Source organism: Notamacropus eugenii, chromosome 5 (assembly GCF_028372415.1).
Source record: "Notamacropus eugenii isolate mMacEug1 chromosome 5, mMacEug1.pri_v2, whole genome shotgun sequence".
Lineage (NCBI taxonomy): Eukaryota > Metazoa > Chordata > Mammalia > Diprotodontia > Macropodidae > Notamacropus > Notamacropus eugenii.
Genome location: NC_092876.1, coordinates 261587926 through 261614014, shown reverse-complemented (window position 1 = coordinate 261614014; position 26089 = coordinate 261587926). Strand labels below are relative to the sequence as shown.

At 36.1% G+C, this 26089-nt stretch overlaps 1 pseudogene; it reads left to right on the top strand.

Annotated features, from left to right (window-relative positions):
- The first annotated feature begins 1206 nt into the window (after positions 1-1206).
- LOC140509136 (U6 snRNA-associated Sm-like protein LSm2 pseudogene) lies at positions 1207-1662 on the top strand (annotated as a pseudogene).
- The last annotated feature ends 24427 nt before the right edge of the window (positions 1663-26089 follow it).

The window sequence follows — 26089 nt, the reverse complement described above, 5'->3', positions numbered from 1 at the left end:
ACTGATTAAACTATTCTATAGTTTGGAAATATACTCAAAGGGCTATACTATATCTGTATCCCAAAAGAGAGGACAAAAAAGGACTTCTATGTATAAAAACAGTTTCTGGGGGTAAAGAATTGGAAACTGAGGCTATGCACATAGATTAGGAAATGATTAAATAAGCTGTGTCATGTAATTGTGATGGAATACTATTTCACCATAAGAAATAATGAGCAGGATGCTCTCATAAGAACCTAGATGCAAAGTAAATATAAAGGTTACAAAGTAACAGAGACATTATAGAATGATCAGCTGTGAATGACAGCTATTTTCAGCAATACAATGATCCATGACATTTCTGAAAGTCTTAGAATGAAACATGTTATCCATCCTCAGAGAAATAGCTGATGGTTTCTAAATAGAGATTGAAGCTATTTTTGTTTTTGTTTATGTTTTGTTTATGTTTTCTTCCAAAACAAGACTATTATGGATATGTTTTACATGACTACACATATGTAACCTGTATGGAATTACTTGCCTTCTGAATGAGGACTTAAGATGGGAAGGAAGTAAGGCAGAGAATTTGGAGCTTGAAATTTTAAAAGCAAATGTTACAAATTGTTTACAAGTAACTGAGAAAATTAAATATTAAATAAAAAAGGAAAAGTAAAGTAACAAAAACAATTCTAAAAAGAGGAGGTAAGATGAAATTCAAGACAAAAACTCTTTTACTTCATTATTTGGTCTACAGCTTGGTCTTCCTTTATGAAAAGTAGTGTGTGGGGAAAAATTATATCAGAGAATAACATTTGGTTTTCTGGGCTACTACACATTATAAAGGGATGAAGCATATAAAAATACTTCAGAGTATTGCCAGTTCATTTCCAGACTATCATAATAAATTTGATAACTTAGCAAAGTAAGTCAGACAAATTTTTTGGTTTCCCAGTGCATATAAAAGTTACATTTAAATTATGCTCTAGTGTATTAAGTATGCAGTACTATAATGGCTAAAAGAAAAAAAAAACAATATACCTACCTTAATTAAGAGATACTTTCTAAAAATGTTAACCATCATCTCAGCCATCAGGGAATTGTAATCATTTTGCTGTTGGAGAATCTTGCCTTGATTTTGATTGTTGCTAACTGATCAGGATTGTGGTTTCTGAAAGTTGAGGTGGCTGTGGCAATCTCTTAAAAGAAGACAACGTGGACTCGGGTGGCAACGATCCCCCGCAACCCCAGCTAAGCCGCCCCACCTCCTCTCCCGGACCTGAGTCGAGGTGCGAGGACCATGCTTTTCTACTGCTTCTTCAAGTCACTTGTGGGAAAGGATGTGGTTGTGGAACTCAAGAACGACTTGAGCATCTGTGGGACCCTCCGCTCTGTGGACCAGTATCTCAACATCAGACTAACAGATATCAGTGTTACAGATCCAGAAAAATATCCTCATATGCTCTCTGTGAAGAATTGTTTTATCGGGGGCTCTGTAGTCAGATATGTGCAGCTGCCAGCAGATGAAGTTGACACCCAGCTGCTACAGGACCCAGCTAGGAAGGAGGCTATGCAGCAGAAACAGTAGTGGCTGTCACCACTGCCTGTGTGACATTTACACCCCCTCCAGCCCCCCAGCTCAGGATCCTTTTTTTAAAGTGACGGTGTTTCTTCTTTTTTTGTTTTTTGGAGGGGTAGGGGGAATGGAATAACAGAACAATTGCTAAAAGTGATAGTGCAGGGCAGAAGTTATTCCCTGTAGTGACAGGAAAGATGGACAGGGGACAGGAGAGGTGTTGCACAAAGCATTCATCTTGTATTCTTCCCAGGTTTCTCATTTCTTTCTCCTTGCTGGAAAGGTGAAAAGTGGGTGGAAGGTAATGGGACTGTCTCCCTGGGATAGAGATGAATCTCAAAATGAGGAATAAAAAAAACCTGTCCCACATCGGGAATAAAGTTTGAACTTTGAAAAAAAATAAAAAGTAAAAATTAAAAAATAAAAGAAGACAGCAATGAGGTTTGCCTCATCAATTGACTTCCTTTGCTTGGACATTGCAAGATTATTAATTGCCCTAATTTCAATATTGGTGTATCTCAGGGAATAGAGAGGTTTAAGAATAGAGAGAGATATGGGAAATGGCTAGTCAGGAGAGCAGTCAGATTGCCTAAAACATTTATTGATTAAATTTCTCATATTATCTGGACAATTTTTGGTGCCCCAAAACAATTACAGTAGTAATATCTTAGAATACTGATCACAGATCATCATAAGAGATATAATAAAAATGGAAATGTTTGAACTGTTGAGAGATGTTACACAGAAAAACACTGTGATCACATGCTGTTGAAAAAAATAGTGCCAATAGGTTTGCTAAACATGGGGTTGCCACAAATTTTCAATTTGTAAAAAATAAATACAATATCTGTGAAGCAGAGTAAAACAAAGCACTTTAACATGAGGTATGCCATTTCTGGTTTCAGGGGATAGAGTCTGTTTACACGGCCACTTACTGAAATGATGAAGAGAACTTTGAATCAATCAATCAAACATTTATTAAGCGTCTGCTATGTGCCAGACACTGTACTGAGCGCTGCAGATAAAAAAAAAATCAAAAAAACAAAAAACAGGTAAAATGCAATCTCCGTCCTCAAGGAGGTTAATCTAATAGAGACAACAAGCAAATAAATATATACAAAACAGATGATACACAGTATAAATAGAAATTAAATTACCAATGGAAAGCCTTTGGAATTAAAAGGAATAGGAGACAGATTCCTCTAGAAGATGGGGTTTTAGCTAGGACTTCAAAGAGAACTGTCAGAGAGGGGATTTCAGTAGGTAAAAAGGTAAAAAAAAACATTCCAGACATGGGTGAGAGACAGAGGGATTGAGAGATGGAGTGTTTTGTTTGTGGAATAGCCATGACTCCAGGGTCACTGGATCCAAGGATGTATGTCAGTGGTAAGGTCTACGAAGACTGGACAGGTAAGAGTGAGATAGTTTTTGAAGGTCTTTGAATGGTGAACAGGAATCAAAAGAAAGAGTGAAGAAGAAAAGTGGTCCTCTACTGTCATATTTCATAGAGGGAAACAGGCATGGCTTACCAAGGAGAAGAAAAGAAGAAGGGCCCTTGGCGATCCATAGGAGATAATTACAGAAAATAATGACAGAAATGATACTCCTGACCTGATGTCTCTATTCAAATATGTGGAATACTGGTAAAAATGATGAGGATGAGAACTCTTCATGCAAGGATGTCAGATATCTTAAAATCTCAGCAGGATGCAGCTGCTGTGTGTGTGTGTGTTCATCCTTTATTGCCAAAGAAGAACATGCCATCAAGAAATGATGACAAGACTTGCACTTGACTTTTGTTTTGAGTGAGGGAGGGCTGTGCAGGTCACCAGCCTCACTTCTCCTCCAGAGCCATCTGAACCCAGTGACCAGATATTCATCTGGATGACAGGAGATGATCCAGGATGAGGCAATTGGGGTTAAGTGACTTGCCCAAGGTCCCACAGCTAGTGAGTGTCAAGTGTCTGAGGTGAGATTTGAACTCAGGTCTTCCTGAGTGATGCTCTATCCACTGCACCACCTAGCTGCCCCAAGCTGCTGTGTGCAAAATGTCAATGAAAGAAAAGACCTTAAGCAAGAAGAAATTCATTGGGTGTAAAGGAATTTGTGGTACATGATACATGATATTTGCAAGTATCAAAATTCAAGAAGTAAAGGGAAGAAGGTAAAGAAGGGTAAGGGCAGGGAAGATCCATTAGCAAAAGAGTCAAAAAAGGGAGAAAAAGGTACAACATTATTTTGGGGGCATACTTCAGGCCAATACAATCTGGAGAAATTTGATGACTGTAAGCTGTATATCACAGACTTGTCAGAGAGAAGGGACACAATTATGATCAAGAAATGGCAAATAAATTATTGATTTGACTTAATAGAGGAAGTGAGGAAGAATAATTCTATTCTGACCTTGATTCTTACCCAAAGAAAAGGTAATTGATGAAATAGAAATTATACTAACCTTGGAACACAATGACTGTACAACCTTAGAGTTCAAGTTAGATAAGACAAGCAAAATCAGTTAGAATATGATGCATACCTTTGATTTGGCAAAGTGAATTTTAATGATTTGAAAGATTGGATAAGTAAAATTTGATGATCTTAAGGTGAAAAAGAAAAGATGGCTAAAAATGGGAAACTATCCAAAAATGCAATTTTAGAGAGTCTTTAACTGATGCAGATGAGGAAGAAATGGGAAGTACCTAAAAGGATAGATGTGGGTATACTAGGGGAGCTATACCTAATATAATGCACTAGTGATTAGTCCGTGACACTGACATTGCAGAAGGTGAGCTTCCTTTCTGAGGCCAGATGGAATATACCTTTCCACTCCAGGAATCACCCATCAATTATAAAATTTCAATAATCCCACTGATCATTCAAAGCTACGGAATTTGCATATTGGAATGGGCCTTGGAAGACATATAGTCTAAAGCAAACTTTGTAAGAAGTTATCATCCAGCTTCTACTTGATAATTTCAAAAGGGGGATATTCACCATAACTTAAGGTAGACCATTCTATTTTTTGTCATTTCAAATCTAGCCCAGGCAAGGGCATTGATTACAATTCTTGTTGCCATCTTAGGTCTCTATTTTAAAAAAGATAGTTTGAATTATTGCTTCAAAGATAGTTCCTATTTACACCATTGTTGCTAAGGAATAAATTACTTGTTTTACTTAAATCAACTTCTCATAGAATCAAATTAGCAATGTGAACTCTGTGTACGTGTGTATGTGTATGTGTGTCTATGTTTGTGCCAGAGTGGGAAAGATGGGGAGGGAGATTATACACTACTCAGAATAGGCATAAGAAATCAGTGTGTTAATTAATAAAAGAGAATTATGCACATGAATCAGATTTAATATATCGAAGTTAGTAGTATCCTATGAGATAATAGAAATGTAAACTGTAATGTGGGTGTTGATGTTTTTGACATTGTATTTTCAAATCTTGGTTAACATTTACATATCATTTTGCTAATTAAAAGGAATGTTAAGAATTGTAGAGGAAACCACAATTGACCTTGACAATATGCATCCTCTTCTGACAGACTAGAGACTGCCATTTAAGACACAAAGGTGAATTAATGTTGCCTTAATACATAGATAGCCTACTTGTCCAGCAGCCTGACAAAGCAGTTTGTCTGACCTCAATTAAATAAGAGGCTGTAGAATAACTAGCTAAAACACACCTTCTGAATTTTTCTCTAAGATTTTGACCTACGGAAAAAAAAAAAGAGAAAAGCATGAAAAGAAATAACATTTTACAGACCTGGAAACATGAAGGAAATAATTTTGTAGGGTATAGGTATCATCATTCTGCCTTAACTCATCATGGATAATCTACCTGAATGTTGCAATGACTGCAACTTCTGAAGTTTTCCAATTGGCCAAAAAAAAAAAAAAAAAGCAGAACACAGTCATAGATGATTATCAGAAATTTTCTAATTAATTTTTTAAATTTGGGAATAGGAATTTATTATTATGATTATTATTAGGCTTCATGCAACCAATTCTATTGATTTTGGTCCCCTAACCACATTCCTCCCCATTCTTATTATAAGTGAATGAAACATTAAAGGAAGAAAAATAAATAACCAAGTAAAACTTTAGAAAATGGCAATACAAATGGAATCTAAGTACAATACCTTCTGAATGAACTGATTAGACTTCATACAACTGGAAACCATTAAAACTATTTAATTTGTCAGTATGTAAGTACATTTAAATCTCATTAATGTGGGCTTCCTACTAATCTAGAATTCATGAAAATCTGAATAGCAAATGAACTGCTTGTTCTCTGGTTTCCCTTTACAATGATGTTCAACAGACTACTTATTTAAGTTAGTGGTTAAAAAGCATGGCACTATATTAATGCAAAGTGCAATTCATTTATGTGACCTGAATAGTCCATAAGGATTAATAGCAGTTTTTCTGACTACTACTACTAAGCTTCAGTTTTTATACTATGTATGCATGTATGTATGTATGTATGCATGTATGCATATATATGTATGTACATACCTAACTATGTATTTGTTTATTCATTCATTTATTCACTTATTCTATCACTTATTTATTTATTTGTTTGTTTGTTTTTTTCTTCTAATGATCAGGAAATGGCAAACTATCCCAGTACTTTTGCCAAGAAAATTGCAGATGAAGTCATGAAGAGTTAAACACCATTGAAATGACTAAACAATAACAAAAATAATCTTGTCAATAATAATAAGAAGAAGATACAAAATCACATGCAGGGGGTGGGAGAAACAACTCTAAGTCCACTGGTTTCGAGACGTCCCACTGTGGATAGTCCTTATACCAACTCAGATCAACAATTTACAGTTTTGTAAACACATCTTAGGGGATTAGGAGGTTAAGCAACTCGGTCATTGCCAAAAACAGAGTCAGGGCTTGAACCCAGGACTTCTCCACGTGCCAGCTAGTAATTATACCAGCTTGACCCTTACGGGTCAAAAGTATAACAATGTAAATATTTATCTTATATAAAGGAACAAAGGATTTCCTAGTATTTTAGAAGCACTTTTTGCCTACAATCTACAATTTACAATTATTAAAATAACTCTCCTTTACTTATTGTAGTCTCCTAAAGTGCTCAGTGGGGTTAGGCATTCAGCCTTGTTCAACTTACTTTATTCATTGCCTGACAAAATCCATTCATTTATTTAACTATACACTAGAATTCATTTTGGCTTACCTCCTCCTTCCTACTGCTACCAATATTCCAAAGCTGTGAGGGTTTATTTCATTAAAATAACAAATTTAGCTTTTTTTGCATTTGGAAAAAAAATGAAACCTAAACAGGTGTCCTACTTCTAGGGAATGGCTAAACAAATTGTGGTTTATAAATACAATACAATGCTATTATTCCATAAGAAATAGTGAAATGTATAATTTCAAAGAAAACTTGAAAGGCATCTATAAACTAATGGAGAATACACAAAATAAAACCAATATATTAAATGATAACATAATAAAAAACGTATCTGAAAGTTTTCAGGAATTCTAATGAATTTGAGGATTAACTCTTCTAAAAGAATGAAAATCAAGCACATCTTTCACCTCCTGATATAGAGGTGATAAACAAATGCAGAATGAAACATTTCTAGACACAGCTAATATGGGAATTTGTTTTTTGTCAGACTATGTGCATATGTTTGATGATTTAATTTTTCAAAAAATTGCTCAGTGGGAGAGTAGAGGAGTGAACAGATATGTCTTTAAAAATTTTAGTTGAGCATTAAAAAATTATAAACATTTAAAATAAAATCTTATCCTTTACACATATTTACACAATTTTGAAATTGTGCTTTCTTCAAAATGCAAAATTTATTAATGCAGAATCACAAAGTAAGCAATAATATTCCTATAAATCTTTTTGCATTGTAGTAACATGAGGAAATTCAATTTTACATGGTTCCTGACAGCATTTCCCTTCCTCATTCTTGCATTAAGTTTGGTGTTATAGGACAGAACACTTAAAGAAAACAACTTCATGCAAGAATAACCTCTTGGAACAAGCATACTCCAAGATTACTGTACATTAAGTGGAATGATGTGAGGGAATCAATTAATGGGACTTGAATCAATTCTCTTCATCAATAAGTAAATACGTGCTATCATTAGTTTTTATACAAAATTTGAACAGTAACTGATAATTATAAATGCATTTATTATGTTCATTTCTAGTACATCTTATGGTCCCAGATTGTGCAGTATTTGAGAAATGCTGATGTTTTATGAACCAGCCTGTATGTCACAAGAAAAAATATCTCCATGAAAATTTATTGTAATAACTCCCCATTGTTCTCAGACTGCATGAAGAAAAAAGAAACTTGAAGAAATAACTTTTTAAACCATGATATTCTTCAGTATCTCGTGGCAAATAAACATCAATGTGCATGATTTATTCCTTTTTTGATAGATACACAACCTATCGATTGACATTAATAGAACATATTAACATTGTTGGAGAGGAGAATAGACCTTAAAAGCTGAAGCCAAATAATACAGACATATGGAATGGCACTTTTATAATTTGAAATACCTAGAAAATAAAGAAATATCTAGAAAATAAAGGAGGTAATGCACACTTCTAATTTATAGCACATGTTTGGTACTGGTATTAATGCCTGCACATCAGTAGTGGATGAAGATGGAAACATCTGTCTCACAGTCCCTATGATATAGTCTTCTGCAATGTGTGACTTAGCCACTTTGAGCTAAGTCGTTCCCCTTAGCAGATTTCTCAAGAAAAAGCTGAACTTGTTGAGGAACAGTTGTAAAAGGAAAAAAAAAAAACCACTTTATACTTTGCTCCATCCCTCCTGGATATCACAAAGCTAAGTTCTCATTGATTTGGTCCATTATAAGATATGAAAAATCAAATGTCCTTGAAAGAAAAAAAATATGTATTGCTTGCTAGATATGTTATGGAATGGTAGGTAATGCTACTTCATAACATTTTTAAATACAGATTTGAACAGTTTTTAAAAATTTGGTAAAAAAAAAAAAAGTGCTGAAATTCAAAGGAAGGAATAGCACTGCAGTTTCAAAAAGCCCCAAAATAAATAAATGTTTTAAAAACCTTTAAGATGGTAGAACATTTCTTTTATCAGTACAGATATCAATATCATCAGGCACCATCATGAAACAGAATTTATTGAGTGAACTGGTGGTATGAGACCCAAATTAGTGTTTTGTTGTTGTTGTTAGATGACTCTTGGTCATTTGCAGTGCTCATCTGCAAAACCATTGTTATTATATCACAGGAGAACTAAGGGAGAAAGAGTCATATTCAAACTTGGCTTCTGGTTCTTACTACCTATAAGATCATATATAACTTACTCAGTCTGAGAATGGGTTTATTAATCTGTAAATCTGGGGAAATAATACATATAACATTGATCACACTGGCTTATGGCAATGTTTAAAAGAAATTCTATAGACAAAGCATTTTGCATACAATCAATTAGAACATAAATATCTAATATCGTTATCATTATTGTTAACATAATATAGCCTTCACATAAAATCTAAGTTGTTGAATATACAATTATTTCAAGAGCCCAAATGTTTCAAGATAGAAAAGAATAAACTAATTATACCAAATCAAAGGGCATGATAAGAGCTAGAACAGCCTTAGCATAAAACTTCAATTAACAAATCTAAATTCAGGGGCGGAGCCAAGATGGCGAAGTAGAAAGACGCACATACACATAGCTCCGAACCCACAAATCACAGAACGGCTAGAGGGGACCAAGCCAGGGCAAATTCTGCACCCAGAGACCATGGAGTATTGGAGCGAGGGAGATTTCTGCTCCGGAGAGACCTGCGGACCTCTCGCGGGGGGTCCTTCGCGCCTCGGACTGGGCGCCGGGACGGGGAGCGGAGTGCGGCCCCGCCGCGGCCACCACACTGAGGGGAGGAGATCCGAGAGGGTTATGGGGATGGGATCTCCAGCGGCCACGTGGGTCCCCCCACCCGCAGAGGGACCTGCAAACCTCTCGCAAAAGGTCCGTCATGCTGCAGACGCGGAGCCCAGCCCGGACCTGCGAAGGTGGCGGTGGCGGCCACGGCTCCAAGAAGCACAGATCTGAGAGGACTCCGGAGGCGGGATCTTCAGTGGCAGCACGGCCCCCCCCACCAACAGGTGACTGACGGGGGTGGGTGAGAGAGTCTCTTTGGCGGGTTGAGAGGGGAGTGGGGTGCCCCCATGGCTCGGGCCCCCCCGGGAGGTGGGGGCTGAGAGGCGGCTGCGGACGGGGGCTCCCCAAATGGGCAGGAGCCTGGATCCATTGTGGAAGGTCTGTGCATAAACCTCCTGAGGGAACTGGGCCTGAGAGGCGGCCCTGCCCCGACCTGACCACCTGAACTTAATTCTCACACTGAATAGCAGCCCTGCCCCCGCCAAAAATCCTAAGGCGGGAAGCAGCACTTGAATCTCAGTCCCCAAATGCTGGCTGGGAAGACCAGGAGGCGAGGTGGGTATGAGGAGAACATTAAGAGGTCAGCTCACTGGTTGGAGAAAATGCCAAGAAAAGGGAAAAGAAATAAAACTATTGAAGGGTACTTTATCGGAGAAAAGACACTTCCTCCCTTCCTTTCTGATGGGGAGGAACAATGCTTGCCATCAGGCAAAGACACAGAAATCAAGGATTCTGTGTCCCAGCCCACCCAATGGGCTCGGGCCATGGAAGAGCTCAAGAGGAATTTTGAAAATCAAGTTAGAGAGGTGGAGGAAAGACTGGGAAGGGAAATGAGAGAGATGAGGGAGAAGCATGAAAAGCAGATCAGCTCCCTGCTAAAGGAGAACCAAAAAAATCTTGAAGAAATTGGCACCTTGAGAACTAGCCTAACTCAGCTGGCAAGGGAGGTGCAAGGGGCCAATGAGGAGAAGAATGCTTTCAAAAGCAGAATTAACCAAATGGAAAAGGAGATTCAAAAGCTCACTGAAGAAAATAGATCTTTCAAAACTGGAATGGTACGGATGGATGCTAAGGACTTTTCGAGAAAGACAGATATCTCAGAACATACCATGCAGATTCGAAAAATGGAACATAATGTGAAATATCTTATTGGAAAAACAACTGACCTGGAAAATAGAATCAGGAGAGATAATGCAAAAATTCTGGGACTACCTGAAAACCATGATCAAAAGAAGAGCCTAGACATCATCTTCCATGAAATTATCAAGGAAAACTGCCCTGAGATTCTAGAACCAGAAGGCAAAATAAATATTCAAGGAATCGGCAGAACACCGCATGAAAGAGATCCAAAAAGAGAAACTCCTAGGAGCATTGTGGCCAAATTCCAGAATTCCCAGGTGAAAGAGAAAATATTGCAAGCAGCTAGAAAGAAACAATTCAAGTACTGTGGAAATACAATCAGGATAGTACAAGACCTCGCGCCTTCTACATTGAGGGATAGAAGGGAATGGAATAGGATATTCCAGAAGTCAAAGGAACTAGGACTGAAGCCAAGAGTCACCTACCCAGCAAAACTGACTATAATACTTCAGGAGAAAAAATGGTCTTTCAATGAAATAGAAGACTTTCAAATTTTCCTGATGAAAAGACCAGAGCTGGAAAGAAAATTTGACTTTCTAACACAAGAATGAAGAGAACCATAAAAAGGCGAACAGCAAAGAGAAATGATAAGGGACTTACTAAAGTTGAACTGTTTACATTCCTACATGGAAAGACAATATTTATAACTCTTGAAACATTTCAATTTCTGGGCACTGGGTGGGAGTACACACACACACACATGCACACACGCACACATACATAGAGACAGAGTGCACAGAGCGAATCGAAGAGGATGAGATCATATATTAAAAAAAAATGAAATCAAGCAGTGAGAGAGAAATATTGGGAGGAGAAAGGGAGAAGTTATATGGGGCAAATTATCTCTCATAAAAGAGGCAAGCAAAAGACTTATTAGTGGTGGGATAAAGAGGGGAGGCAAGAGAAAAACATGAGGTCTACTCTCATCACATTCCACTAAAGGAAAGAATATAATGCACACTCATTTTGATAGGAAAACCTATCTCATAATACAGGAGAGTGGGGGACAGGGGCACAAGCAGGGTGGGGCGGAGGGTGGAGTGGAGGGCATGGGGAGGAGAATGCAATACGAGGTCGACACTCATGGGGAGGGAAAGGACCATAAGAAAATAGAAGTAAAGGGGGACAGGATAGGATGGAGGGAAATATAGTTAGTCCTATACAACACAATTAGTTTGGAAATCATTTGCAAAACTAAACAGATATGGCCTATATTGAATTGCCTGTCTTTCAAGGGGAAGGGGTGGAGAGGGAGGGAGCTAAGGAAGTTGGAACTCAAAGTGTTAGGACCAAATGTAATGTTCTTACCACTGGGTAACAAGAAATACAGGTTAAGGGGTCAAGAAAGCTATCTGGTCCTACAGGACAAAAGAGAAGACGGAGACAAGGGCAGGGAGGGAGGATAAAGGAGAGAGCAGATAGGTCACAGGGGCAATTAGAAAGCTCGGGTTTGGGGGGAGGAGGGGATAAAAGGGGAGAAATCTGTAACCCAAAATTGTGTGAAAATAAATAAAAAAATAAAATCTGCTGGGAGACAGAAGGGAAAGCTTTGTAAGCTTTCCCAGAAGTATCCTAACTTCATTCTTCCTTTGCCTGCTTAGAATAGGAGGGAGAAGCTAGAACATTCAAGTGCTGAAGTATCATTTTAGCTTTAAAAAAAAAAAACACCTCCCTTTTTTCTCTATTCCCCCACACACTTTAAATTTAAATGTGATTTAATCTATGTATTTTGGCTTTAAAGGTGTTCTTCAGGAAGTACAACAGGGTTGCATCCCTATAAATTTGTAAATTTTAAAGGGACACTGACAGTTTTAAAAGATACCTGTGTTTAAAAAAAAAAAAAAACAACTTTGTGATGTGTGTTATCAGTAATATTGTATATTATTAAAAGCAAAAGAAGCTTGAAAATCTCAAAAAAAAAAGAAATCTAAATTCAGAGAGATATGTAAACAAAAAAAGGAATCATCCAGTAAAAAAGGACAATCAATTTGTATCTAGAAATCTTCAAAAAGAAGAAAAGAAAAGCTCTACAAAAACATTAACCAGGAACTCACAGGAAAAAATAGATTACCTTAAAAGATTTTGTAATAATTAGAATAAATAAAATATTTAAAATGCAATCAAAGCTCTGGTGGAAATATCTGGAAAAAAATAATTATCTCAAAAAAGAAAATAGGAAAATCATACCCAAGAAATGGAATCCCTGAAAAATAAAGCAATATAAACAAGTCAACGACTCCATAAGACCACAATATATATTACAACAGATATTTTAAAAATAGAAGAAAATATATGGTATTTAATAAAAAAAGTGACCTGGAAGACAGCTCAAGTTGAGATAATTTAAGAAATATAGGATTCAAAAAAGCAAAAGCAAAAAATCTTATAAATTTTAAAAAATGAAAGAAAAATCTGAGCCTTACATTTTATAAATTATAAATGGAAATTTTGCAGACATATTAAAACCAGAAAACATTATTACTATTTTCCAGGAAGGTAATTGTAAGAAACTGAACTAGTGCATTAACGAGGTAAGTAAAGAGAAATGTTGTGGTTGTACCCTTAACTAAACTTGCCAACTGTTTGGATATTTTTGGACTTTTGAAGGGGAAGAATAAAACAAAAATGTACAGATTATTCCATGATTTCAAGCCTGGGTACTGTGCTAGATATAGGGAAGTTAGCAATAATAGATTTTAGAGGGAAAAGACATCTATGTTTTAAAATACAATGATGTTGAGATGTTTATGGGGTTTTCAAGTGGAACTGTTTAATTGACAATTGTTCCTGTGATTTTAAAGTGGAGAAAGACAGAAGAAAAAAATATATGTAGATTTGAGACAACTGCAGAGAAGTACTAATTGAGCTGTGAGGGCAGGTGGTATCTCAGTGGATAGAATTCCAGGACTAGGGTCAGGAAAACTCATCTTCCTGAGTTCAGATATTGAGTTCAGACATACTAACTGTATGATACAGTTTGTCTCAGTTTCCTCATCTATAAAGTCAGCTGAAGAAGGAAATAACCAACCACTCAAGTATCTTTGCCAAGAAAATGCTAAATGGGGTCATAAAGAGTTGCACACAACTGAAGCAACTGAATAACAACAAAGATAACTAAGCATATGAGAGATGATGAGTTTGCCATGAAAGTGGACGTAGGGAGAGAAAATAAGAAGTGCAAGACAATACAAACATACACAGGTGTTATGGAAAAATCTATGAAAATCCTGCAAAGTAGAATAAAGAGGAATATTTTAGAGAGGTGGCATAATCATCTGACAGAAGGAACAAAGGCAACAAAGGAACAAGAAAAGAAATTATCTAGATGGAAGATATGCTCAACACTGTAAAACATTGCAGAGAACTCAAGGAGGAGGAATCTGAGGAAAAAACTACTAGATTCTACTATTAAGAGGGCATTAATAATGCTAAGCAGTACATTTTTTTGTCTTGTGACAGGTTCTAAGACCAGTTTGAAAAGGGTTAATAAAAGAATGGAAGAGAAGGAAAGGCAGACAAGAAACATAATTAGTTTTTTTCTAGGAGTTTGGACATGAATACAAGAAAAGATAAAGTTTGGTAGCATTAGGTTATAGTAGGGTCAAAGTAAGGCTTGAAGAGAATATTTCAAACTTGTTTTCAGACTTTAAAGAAATGTACAATGTTCAAGATTATTATTTTGTGTAAAGGTCTATATCAATAGTTAACAATGCAGTAGGAGCATGACTGTGGAATCTTTCTGTTATGGTACAAGAATTGTGCTACTGAAAGAAGGAATCCTTTATGACAGCTTGAGGATTTTTCCAACCCTTTCAAACAAGGATTTCATGGTATGAGTCACTTCTAAAATATTTTTGACACATCAATAGAGATGATAACACAAAGAAATACTTTGAATAATATTTCAATGGCATATTCTTATAAGTTATTAAAGTCTGTTTAGCTCTAATGCTTTCATTTTCCAGGAGAGGCTAATTCTGCTAACTTCAAATTGCCAAATTAGGTTTCAGTATTTATTTCATTGGCTTGTGATTTATGTACTCTGTTTAGTTCCAATAGGCCTGGATCTGGTTAGCACAAGTTCATGACCCTAGGGTAAATGCAGTAGGAAGAAGATGGACATCTCCTTGTTAGTAGTGAAGGTCACAAATCTAGTATTCTGCCAGTTCTGGAAAGGAAGGGAAAGGTATTTGGACCCTTTGCAGCTGTCTGAAAATTGCATAAATGTCTTCAATATTAATGTTCTTCTCTTACTTTTAGTATTCCTTGGAGAATGTAATATCAGAGGTTAGTTCTTCTGCTTCTATAATGAAACATGGCCTTGTTAAATTTTGTGTAAAACAAAGGCTTTTTGCCATTTCTTCTTTACTGTAGTAAGAATGCAAAATGCAGCAGATTGGCTGGCCTGAGTTCTTACTGAATTTTGCTCATCTAAAGCGTTTGGAGAATGAGATTGACGCTTTTATTAAATATAAGACAATGTTATATGAGGGAAAGTGCCTACTAGCTGATAAAGTAGAATACTGCAAATGGAATCAGAAAGACCCTAGTTCAATACTTCCCTAAAGACTTAAACAGCTGTGTGACCGGGAACAAGTCATTTAATCTCTATTCAGACTAAATTTCCTTCTATGTAAAATAGGAATAATAACACCTATCTCACAGAACTGTTGTGAAGACCAAATTATAAAGTGTGAATAAAGTACTTTGTAAATCTTAAAGTGCTATATAGAATAATAATAAAATTTATTATTGTTATTATTATTATTAGACAGGATGTCACAAGACATGGGTTCAAGATCCAGTTTTGTCATTACAAGTCTAATACATTTTTTTTCTGTTTCAAAGTCAGCTTCCCAATGAGTAAAATTAGGAAATTAGACTACATGATTTTTCGGGTCACATAAAACCTGATTTTATTTGCTTCTATTGCAAAAGAATAATAACAATGGTTCAATATTTTTTATCAGTCTTAATTATGGAAAATGTCAAGATGACAAAATGGAAGTGAACATTTTTTAATATCTCCCAATACTCCCCACTATAACAATTTTTAAAATTCTGTCCAACAGAATTCTGAATGAGAAGAAAATCAAAAAGTTAGAGTGAGTACTTTTCCCCAGCCTAGATCAAATTAGGAAAACAGAAAGAGAGATCTGCAGATGCTGGAGAGATGTCTGGCTTGGGGATGAGCATGATGGAAACAGATGAGGCCTACAGTGGCATCTCTGGCAAGGAGCAGCTGTGTGTTGTTTATGCTTAAAGAGGAACAAAATGAACTCACAACATCAGGGTCAATGCACATTTTATCTGACAGTGACTAATCAGACCAATATGAGCATGGAAGGCTCTACCACAGGTCAGGCACAAAAAATTGTATGATCATTTGGTAAGGAGATGTGTCTAAATCAGTTCATTTGACATTTTTTTTGAACTGCCACAATTCTGCTTTGCCCATAAAGCATAGTGCTTACTTTGATGTGGACACACCATACTGGACAGTCCTGTTCCAGTCTCATGTGAGTCATGTCCCATGTCTAACAATTAATACCAAAGTTTTTCAGAGAGATCTTGAGAGTGTCCTTGTATCATTTCTTCTGACATCATGTGAGCACCTACCTTTTGTGAGTTCTCCATAAAATTGTCTTTTAAGTAAAGATTGCTTTGGCATAAGAACAATGTATAGGAAGCCCATCAGAGTTGCACCTTCGGCAGTAGTTTAGATTCTTGGTAGTTCAGCTTGAGAGAAGACCTGAGTGTCTCATAACTTCTCTTGCCAGGCGATCTTCAAAATCTTCCTAAGACAATTAAAGTGAAAGCAGTTGAATTTTCTGGTATGGTGCTGGTAAACTGTCTAGATTTCACAGACATTCAGTAACGATATCTGCACAATAGCTCTGTAGAAGTTTGGTTTGGTAGGCAGCCTTCTTCTCTCCCACACATTTTTTTGGAGCTGTCAAATGCTGAACTAGGTTTGGTAATGCATGTGTCAACCTCATCATCTATGTGTACATCCCTACAAAGTATTCTGCCAAGGTTAATGGAAGTTATCCACAGCATTCAGCATTTTTTCCTTTTGCTATGACTGATAGTTGCAATTATGGATGATGCAGTGCTGGCTGGTGGAGAGCCTTTATTTTTCTTGGATTAATTGTTAAGCCAAAATTGGCACAAACATCAGAGAATCAATTCACACTTTGTTGCATATCTCCTCAGAGGCTGCATTGAGTGCATAAAAATCTGTGAACTAAAAGTCACATGCCAACTCTTCCTGCCCTTTATTTTTGACTTGTAAATTTTCCATGTTTTATAATTTACTATCAGTACTGTAGTTGACCTTGAGGCTGTTTCCATTCTTACTGACAGTATCTGACAACATCACAGTCCAGTTTCATTCCATTGGTGACTGGAGAAGTGAAACAGCATTGTCCATTATCTAGAATCCTTGCAAGAATTCTGTCATGAAACTGCTATATGATATTGATGAATTTCCCCAGGCAAACAAATATTCCCATAATTTTCCATGGACCCTCAAGAGTGACAGCATTAAAAGTCTTGGTTAGGTCAATGAACATGGTGTTCAGACCTCTGTTCTGTCCCTGGGATTTCTCTTGGGCAGAAATACCATGTTGACCCTTACTCAGGTTTTTCTAAAACCATACTGGCATCATCTTCCAAATGAAGGATCAGCTGATAAAGGAGAAATCTGGCAAGAATTGATAGCAATGGTTAATAGAGACACCCCTGTGGTTGTCTCAGGAAAATCTATTTATTTTTCCTTTACATTCATAGACAATAGAAGCATCCTTGTTCTCAGAATAACCTTATTTTGCCATAAAAATCAGAAGATCACTTTTTTCTGAGCATTGAATACCCTGCCTTGTAGATCCCTGTGGGAATGAAATCAAAAAGAGGTTCTTTGACATATGAGAGGAGCTTAATGCCATTCAAAAACTCTTTTTCAGATAGAAGCTTGACTAACGTGGGATTGCCATCAACCCGAGCTAAATGGTCAGTGACTTCAACACTGACAAATGATAGTTTGTTCAGAGCATTGTGCGAGTGTTCAGCCCATCTCTCATCAGTATGACTCCAGCAGTGCTGAGCAGTTCAGATGCATCAAAGATCTTTAGCTCGCAAGTAGCCTTCAGATCAGTGTAGAAGCAATTTGGATTATTACTAGCAGTGTAAAGCTGCATTTCATCTTCCTTCTTGTTGACTCAAGAATCCTGCATTTCTTTGAGTTTCACTTGTACTTTACTTTTGATGGATTTAAATGATTGCTTTTTAGAGATACATGAATCATCCTGATTGAAAACCCTGTAGAATTCTGTTGTTGTTTTTTTGTTTAGTAGCTTATGACTTTCCTCATCAATTTCATCTAACCACTTCTGTGTTTGTGAGTGTTCTGTTCCAGATGAGTAAATGCAGTATTTTAGACCAAATCTCTGAAAACTACCTGCTTCCTTTCTGTTCTGTTGTTACCAACAGTGCATTGGTTTAGATTTTCTCCTAGTTAGCAACAAACTTCACATGCAGAGAAGTGCTCTGATCTGTTGACTTTGAGGATTCTGGTAGTTGCCCTGCCTTTGGGCTACAACTTTTGTGAATATAAATGTTTGGCTTGGAGAGGATAAGTCTATAATTGGTCCAGCACTCTAAAGTAAATACTACCTTCATCACTTTCACATTCTATCTGTCTTTTCTCCTTACAATTGCATAGTCTATTAAATACTAATATTTGCTGTGAGTGTATCCATGAAGTTTTGTTGTTTTAGGTACAGTAGAGTTTTGGTGATAAGAAGGTCATGAGACACCCAAGTCTTTAACAGTAAGTCATTCTTGCTGGTGTTTCCAACTCCATTCCTCCCAAAGACTCCCTGCTATGTGTGATATTATGTCTTTACTGTTGCTTTTACATTTATCCAGAATTTCAGGCTTGTCCTCTTGGTGAATGCTGATGGTGAGAGTTTCCAAGTCTTCATAAAATTGTCTTTGACCTCATCAGGGTTCATCTTGGTGGAAGCATACACTCAGGATGATGACAAGGCACTTTCTTGCAAATGGCAATCACATTCTCTGAGTCTGTCATTTATGCTTTTTCACTTACTTAGATCTGACTTCATTTGTGCAAAAAGTGTCTTGTAATTGTGTTCATATGGTCATTGAGTTTGTTTTGGCAGGTAAACTACTAAATATCGTATAGTGTCTATCCTAGTTTTAAATGGGATTTCTCTTTCGATATCTTGCTGTTGGGCTCTGTTAGTAATATATAGAAATGCAGAAGATTTGTGTGGGTTAATTTTGCAACCTCCAACTTTGCCAAAGATGTCTTTTGTTTCAAGTCGTTTTTTTGTCGATTATCTGGGATTCTTTAAGTATAGCATCAAATCATTTGCAAAGAGTGACACTTAGTTTCTTCTTTGAGCACTCTAATTTCCTAGATTTCTTTTTCTTCTCTTATTGCTATTGCTAAAATTTCTAGTACCATATTGAATAATAGTGGTGATAATGGACATCCTTGTTTCACCCCTGATCTTATTGGAAATGTGAATAGCTTGTCTCCATTGCTTATAATGCTTGGTGAAGGTTTTAGGTAAATACTGTTAGTTATTTAATGTAAAGTTCCATTTATTCCTATGTTCCCCAGTGTTTTCAAAAGGAATAGGTGCTGTATTTTGTCAAAAGGTTTTTCTGCATCTATTGAGATAATAATTTGGTTTCTGTTAGTTTTTTGGTTGACATTATCAATAATTCTAATAGTTTTCCTAATATTAAACCAGCCCTGAATTTCTGGTATAAATTCTACCTGATCATAATGTATTATTCTCCTGAGAAGTTACTGTATTCTTTCTGTGACAATCTTATTTAAAATATTTACCTGTATATTCATTAGAGAAATTAGTCTATAATTTTCTTTCTCTGTTTTTGCTCTTCCTGGTTTAGGTATCAAAACCATGTTTGTATCATAAAAAGAATTTGGGAGGACTCCTTCTTCTGCAATTTTACAAAATAATCTATGTAGTATTGGAATTAACTGTTCTTTAAAAGTTTGAAAGAGTTCACTTGTGAATCCATCTGGCACTGGAAATTTTTTTCAGGGAAGTCATTGATGGTTTGTTCAATTTCTTTTCCTGAGATAGGGTTATTTAAGTATGCAACTTCCTTTTCTGTTAATCTGGGTCATTTATATTTTTAACATAATTATCGATCTCATTTAGACTATTGAATTTATGGGCATAAAGCTGGGCAAAGTAACTGCTAATTATTGTTTAAATTTCCTCCTCATTGACGATAAGGTCACCTTTTTCAATTTTGATATTGGTAATTTGGTGTCCTTCTTTCGTTTTCTGAATCAAATTGACCAGAGGTTCATAAATTTTATATGTTTTTCATGATGCTAACTCTCAGTTTTATTAATAATTCAGTAGTTCTCTAATTTTCGATTATATTAATGTCTCCTTAGGTTTTCAGTATTTCTAATTTGATGTTTTCTTGGGAATTTTAAATTTGCTCTTTTTCTAGTTTTTTCAGTTGCATGCTCAATTCTCTGACTTCCTCTGTCTCAATTTTATTCACGTAGGCATTCAAAGATAGTAAGCTTCTCCTAAGAATTGCTTTTGCTGTATCCCATAAAATTTGGTGCATTGCCTCATTATTGTCTTTCTCTTGAATGAAGTTACTGATAGTTTCTACGATTTATTCCTTAACCAACTCATTCATTAGTATTACATTATTTAGTTTCCAATCAATTTTTATTCTACCTTTCTAGCTATCTTTCTATTTTCATGAGCTTTTGTTACATATAATTTTTATTGCATTATCATCTGAGAAGGATGCATTGACTATCTCTTTCTACACTGCATTGTGAGGTTTTTTATAGCCTAGTACATGGTCATATTTTATATGTGCCATGTACTGCTGAGAAAAAGATATATTCCTTTCTGTCCCCATTCAGTTTTCTCCAGTGATCTATCATATTTACTTTATCCAGAGTTCTATTCACCTCCTTACCTTCTTTCTTGTTTATTTTGAGGTTAGATCTATCAGGTTCAGAGAGGGGTAGGTTGAGGTCTCCCACTAGTATAGTTTTGCTCTCTATTACTTCCTATAACACCCTTAACTTCTCCTCTATGAATTAGGATATGAATTAGCTATACCACTTGAAGTATATATATTTAATAATGAAATTGCTTCATTGTGTATGGTGCCTTTTATCAGGATATCGTTTCCTTCCTTATATCTTTTGATTAGATCTGCTTCTGCTTTTGCTTTGTCTGAGATTAGGATTGCTACCCCTGTGGTATTTATATCAGATGAAACACAAAATATTCTGCTCCAACCTTTTGCTTTTACACTACATGTATGCCCTCATTTCAAATGTGTTTCTGTAAACAACCTATTATTGGATTATGCTTTTTAATCCATTCTTCTATCTGTCTCTCTTTTATAGGAAAGATCATCCTATTCACATTCACAGCTACGCTTACTGTGTCTTTCCCTCTTTCCCATTTTCCCTAGTTTATGCTTTTAGTTCTCCCTTCCCCTCCACAGTAGAGTTTTTGATTATTTACTACTGCCTCCCTCAGTCTGCCCTCCCTTCTTTCAGCCCCTCCCTTTTAAACTCCTTTTCCCTTTCTCTTTCTTCCCTCACTTTAAGATTCCACTACCTTTTCTTTCCCCCTTCCCTGCCTATAGAGTTAACTATATTTTTATACTTAACTGAGTTTGTTGTACCCTCCTTTAATCTGATCACATTGGAGTACCTCTCAAACAATGCTCATCTCCCTTCACTTTTTGTCTCTAGTGTAATGTATTTTTGTACCACTTCCTGTCATGGAATTTATTTTTTTTCTGCCTCCAACTTTTCATGTCTCCCATTACAATTCCTTTGTAACCTTAAACCACATATGTTAACGTCACATCACTTCTCACTATGTATATATCTTTTACATTTCATAATAAGTATACAATTCTCAAGATTAACAAGTATCATCTTCCCTTACAGGGATGTAAACAGTTTGCCTATATTGTGTAATAAGGTTTTTGTTTTTGCTTTATTTTTTGTTTCTTTTATCCCTTGCTTACCTTTTTATGAGACCTGCTTTTGAAGATCAAATTTTCTATTGATTTCTGGCTTTTTCATTAGGAAGGGTTGAAAATCCCTTATTTCATTGAATATCCATCTTCTTGTCTGACATGTTATGCTAACATTTGCTGGATATTTAATCCTTGATTGTAGTCGCAGCTCCTTTGACTTATGGAATATCATATTACAATTCCTTCTCTCTTTTAATATAGAAGCTGAAAGGTCCTGTGTGATCCTGACTCTAGCTCCTACATATTTGAATTTTGTCTTTCTGACTGCCTGCAATATTTTCTCCTTCACTTGACACTTCTGGAATGTGGCAATGATATTTCCTGGGGATTTTAGTTTGGGGGTCCCATTGAGGAGATGAATGGTGCATTCTTTCAATGATTATTTTGCCCTTTGCATCTAGGACTTCTGGGCAATTTTACTTGATGATTTCTTGGATAATATTGTTCAGGCTCTTTTTTGCATTATGGATTTCTGGTAGAGCAGTAATATTTAGATTTTCTCTCTTGAATCTGTTTTCAAGATCCGTTGTTTCTCCAATTAGATATTTTACATTTTCTTCTGTCTTTTCATTCTTTACATTCTGCTTGATTGATTCTTGATATCTCATAGATTCATTAATTTCTACTTGATCAATTCTTTTTTTTTTATCAAATTGTTTTCTTCAGTTAACTTTTGCATCTCCTTTTCCATCTGTCCAACTTTCCTTTTAAGGAGTACTTTTTTCCAGTTAGTTTTTGTACTTCCTTTTCTATTTGTCCAATTTTCCTTTTTTTAAGAAACCGTTCTCTTCAGAGAATTCTTTGCTCAAATTATTAAAATCATTGGCCAGATTTTTTTCTGTTATTTCTCTAATTTTGGGTTTTAAAATCCTTCCTCAACTCTTCCAAGAAGTTTTTGTTAGTTGGTTTGTTTGGCTTTTGTTTTTGCTTTTTGTTGTTGTTGTTGTTGTTGTTGTTGTTGTTGTTCTTGTTGTTGTTTGTGCTGCAGACCAGTGCATATTCCCTTCTGAAGTTTCAGATGGGAGTACAGTCTCAATTTTGACCTCTTTGGTATTTGTTTTGGTCCTTGCTTCCATAGAAATATTCTATGTTCTTTTATTTTCTGCTTTACTTCTTACTAATGATAATAACCTCTTTCCTGACTTTTAAAGTAGATCTCTGCTTCTGTGACACAGGGACCTCTGTCCCACAGTTCTTGGCCTAAAACTTGAGGCTTTGTGTGTTGTGGCTTCTGGTTCTTTCAGCTAGAAACTAAAATGCCACAGATTACCTGGTGCTGAGATCACTTGTGTTTGAAAGCAGAGGCCAGGTGAGGACTTTTTGGGTTTTCTCAGCAGCTACCCTGGAGGGGTGGTCTGAACACTGGAGGCTCCTCTGCTGAGCTACAGCATAGGGAAGTTCAGCTGTCTGTGCTAGTGTCTTCCCAATTCCACTGGGATGCTGAAGTCTGCCTGTGGTCCTGATGTTGGCAGTGGCTGACTTCACTCTCCTGAGGTTCAAGATCTTCTCCTGGTTTGTACAGGTGGGGCTGTCTGGGACAACTCTAATCCTGCACAGGTCACTTTCTGCCACAGCAAGAGGAACCTTCCTTAGAGATCTATTTAGCTTCACAGGTTGAGAGTCTGTTTACCTGTTCTACTGCTCTCACTGTTCCAGTGTTTTTTCCAGAGAGATATTCTCTGGGCTCATCAAGGTCGACAAGGGAAGGGAGATAGCAGTTACAGGTCACTCTGCAATCTTCACTCCTGGCATTAATTTCTTGAAAGATGATATCTAGTATCTGCTTTTGATAATGGCTTTCAGGTAGTCCCATAATTTTTAAATTGTCTCTCATGGATCTATTTTCCAGGTCACTTGCTTTTCCAGTGAGATATTTCATGTTATCTTCCATTTTTTTCATTCTTTTGACTTTGTTTTGTAATTTTTAGTTTCTCATAAAGTCATTACCTTCCATCTACTCCATTCTAATTTTGAAAGAACTATTTTCTTCAGTGAGCTTTTGAACCTCCTTTTCCATTTGGGGAATTCTGCTTTTTAAAACATTCTTCTTCTCATTGAGTTTTTGGACCTCTTTTGACAATTGAGTTAGCCTCCTTTTAAATGTGCAATTTTCTGCAGCATTTTTTTGGTTCTCCTTTAGCAAGCTGTTGACTCTCTTTTCATGATTTTCTTGTGTTGTTCTCATGTCTCTTCCCAATTATTCCTCTACCTCTTTTACTTGATTTTCCAAATCCTTTTAGAGCTCTTCCAAGGCCTGAGATCATTGCATATTTATTTTTGAAGTTTTGGATGCAGATGCCTTGACATTCTCTGATGGTATGTATTGTTCTTCCTCATCTGAAAAGATGGAAGGAAATACCTGTTCACCAAGAAAGTAATCTATAGTCTTATTTTTTTTTCTTTTTTGGGGCATTTTCTCATCCAGTCACTTGTCTTTTGAGTCCTTTGTCAAGAGAAGGGTATACTCTGGGGACCTGTAAATTCTTAGTTTCTCCGAGGTGGCACAATCAAGGGAGAGGAATTTTCTCCTCTCCTGGCCTGCACACTGGTCTGAGAGCAAACAAAAACTTTTCTGTCCAGAATCTACAAGTAGAATTTCCTCTCTGCAACCATGCTCAGCTCCATCATGCCAGTGCTCCTCCTTACCCTAGGGCAGCTATCATGGCTGAGATTCAGATCAGGGCCTCAATTTCCCTAGGGGATTTAGGCAGAGTGCTCCAATAATGGATGCTGGTGCTGTGGTGCTGCTGCTAGTGGTCCCGACTGTGTTCTCTTCTCCTGGGTGAAGGAGATTTCTCACTAACCTACCTTTGAAGCTGTCTTTGGCATTTGTGGGTGCAACAATCTGAAAGCTGCTGCTGCTGGTGGCTCTCTGAAGCCTGTTCCAGGTCATCTCCTTGCTACACTATGTGGCCCATGCTGGGATGCACTCTGGTCCATGCCTAGTGTGATAGACCTTTCCTGTAGGCCTTCCAGGTGGTCTTGGGCTAGAAATTTCTTTCATTCTGCTGTTTTGTGACTTCAGCTGCTCAAGACTTTTTTTAAAGTAATTTTTTACAGGTATTTTATGGGCTATGTAAGGGAGCATTTACAGATCCATGTTCCTGCTCCTCCGTTTTGGCTCACTTACAACAGTGTTAAAGGGTTTTTTTTTTCTATATCTTGCTGTTGGGCTTTGTTAGTAATATATAGAAATACAGTAGATTTATGTGGGCTTATTTTGTAATCTGCATCTTTGCTAAAGTTGCTTATTATTTCAAGTAGTGTTTTATTTGATTTGCTGTGATTCTCTAAGTATGTCATCATATCATCTTCAGAGACTGATAAGTTTCTTCTTTGCCTATTCTAATTCCATTTTTTTCTTTTCTTATTGTTACAGCTAACATTTCTAGTATCATGTTGAATAACAGCGTTGTAATGGACATCCTTGTTTCACCCCTGGTTTTATTGCAAATGTATCTAGTAAATCTCCATTGCATATAGTGTTTGCTGATGGTTTTAGATAGACTCTCATTATTTTACGGAAAGTTCCATTTATTCCTATGATGTCCAGTATTTTCAATAGGAATGAATGCTGTATTTTGTCAAAAGCTTTTTCTGCATCTATTGAGATAATCATTTGGTTTCTGTTAGTTTTGTTGTTGATATGATCAATAATGCTAATAGTTTCCCTAATACTGAGCCAGCCCTGCATTCCTGGTATAAATCTTACATGATCATAACAAATTGTTCTCGTGATAAGTTGCTGTGTTATTTTTGGTACAATTCTATTTAAAACTTTTGCATCTATATTCATTAGAGAAATTGGTCTATAATTTTTTTTCTCTGTTTTGACTCTTCCTGGTTTTGGTATTAGAACCATATTTGCATCATAAAAATAATTCAGGAGAACTCTCTCTTCCCCAATTTCCGAAATAATCTATGGCAACTAACTGTTCTTTAAATGTTTGATAAAATTTACTTGTAAATCCATTTGGCAATGTAAATGTTTTCCTAGAGAGATCATTGATGGCTTGTTCAATTTTTTTTTTTCTGAGATGGAGTTATTTAAGTATTCAACTTCTTCTTCTATTAATATAGGTAATTTATGTATTTTATAAATTAATCATTCATCTCATTTAGATTGTCGAATTTGTGGTCATTCAGTTGGGTAAAGTAATTTCTAATTATTGTTTTAATTTCCTCCTCATTAATTCACTTTTTTAATTTTTGATATTAATAATTTTGGTTCCTTCTTTCTTTTTAATAAAATTTAAAAAGATTTATCAATTTTATTGTTTTCTTCATAATACCAATTCTTTGTTTTATTTATTAATTTAATAGTTTTCTTAATTTCAATTTCATTAATCTCTAC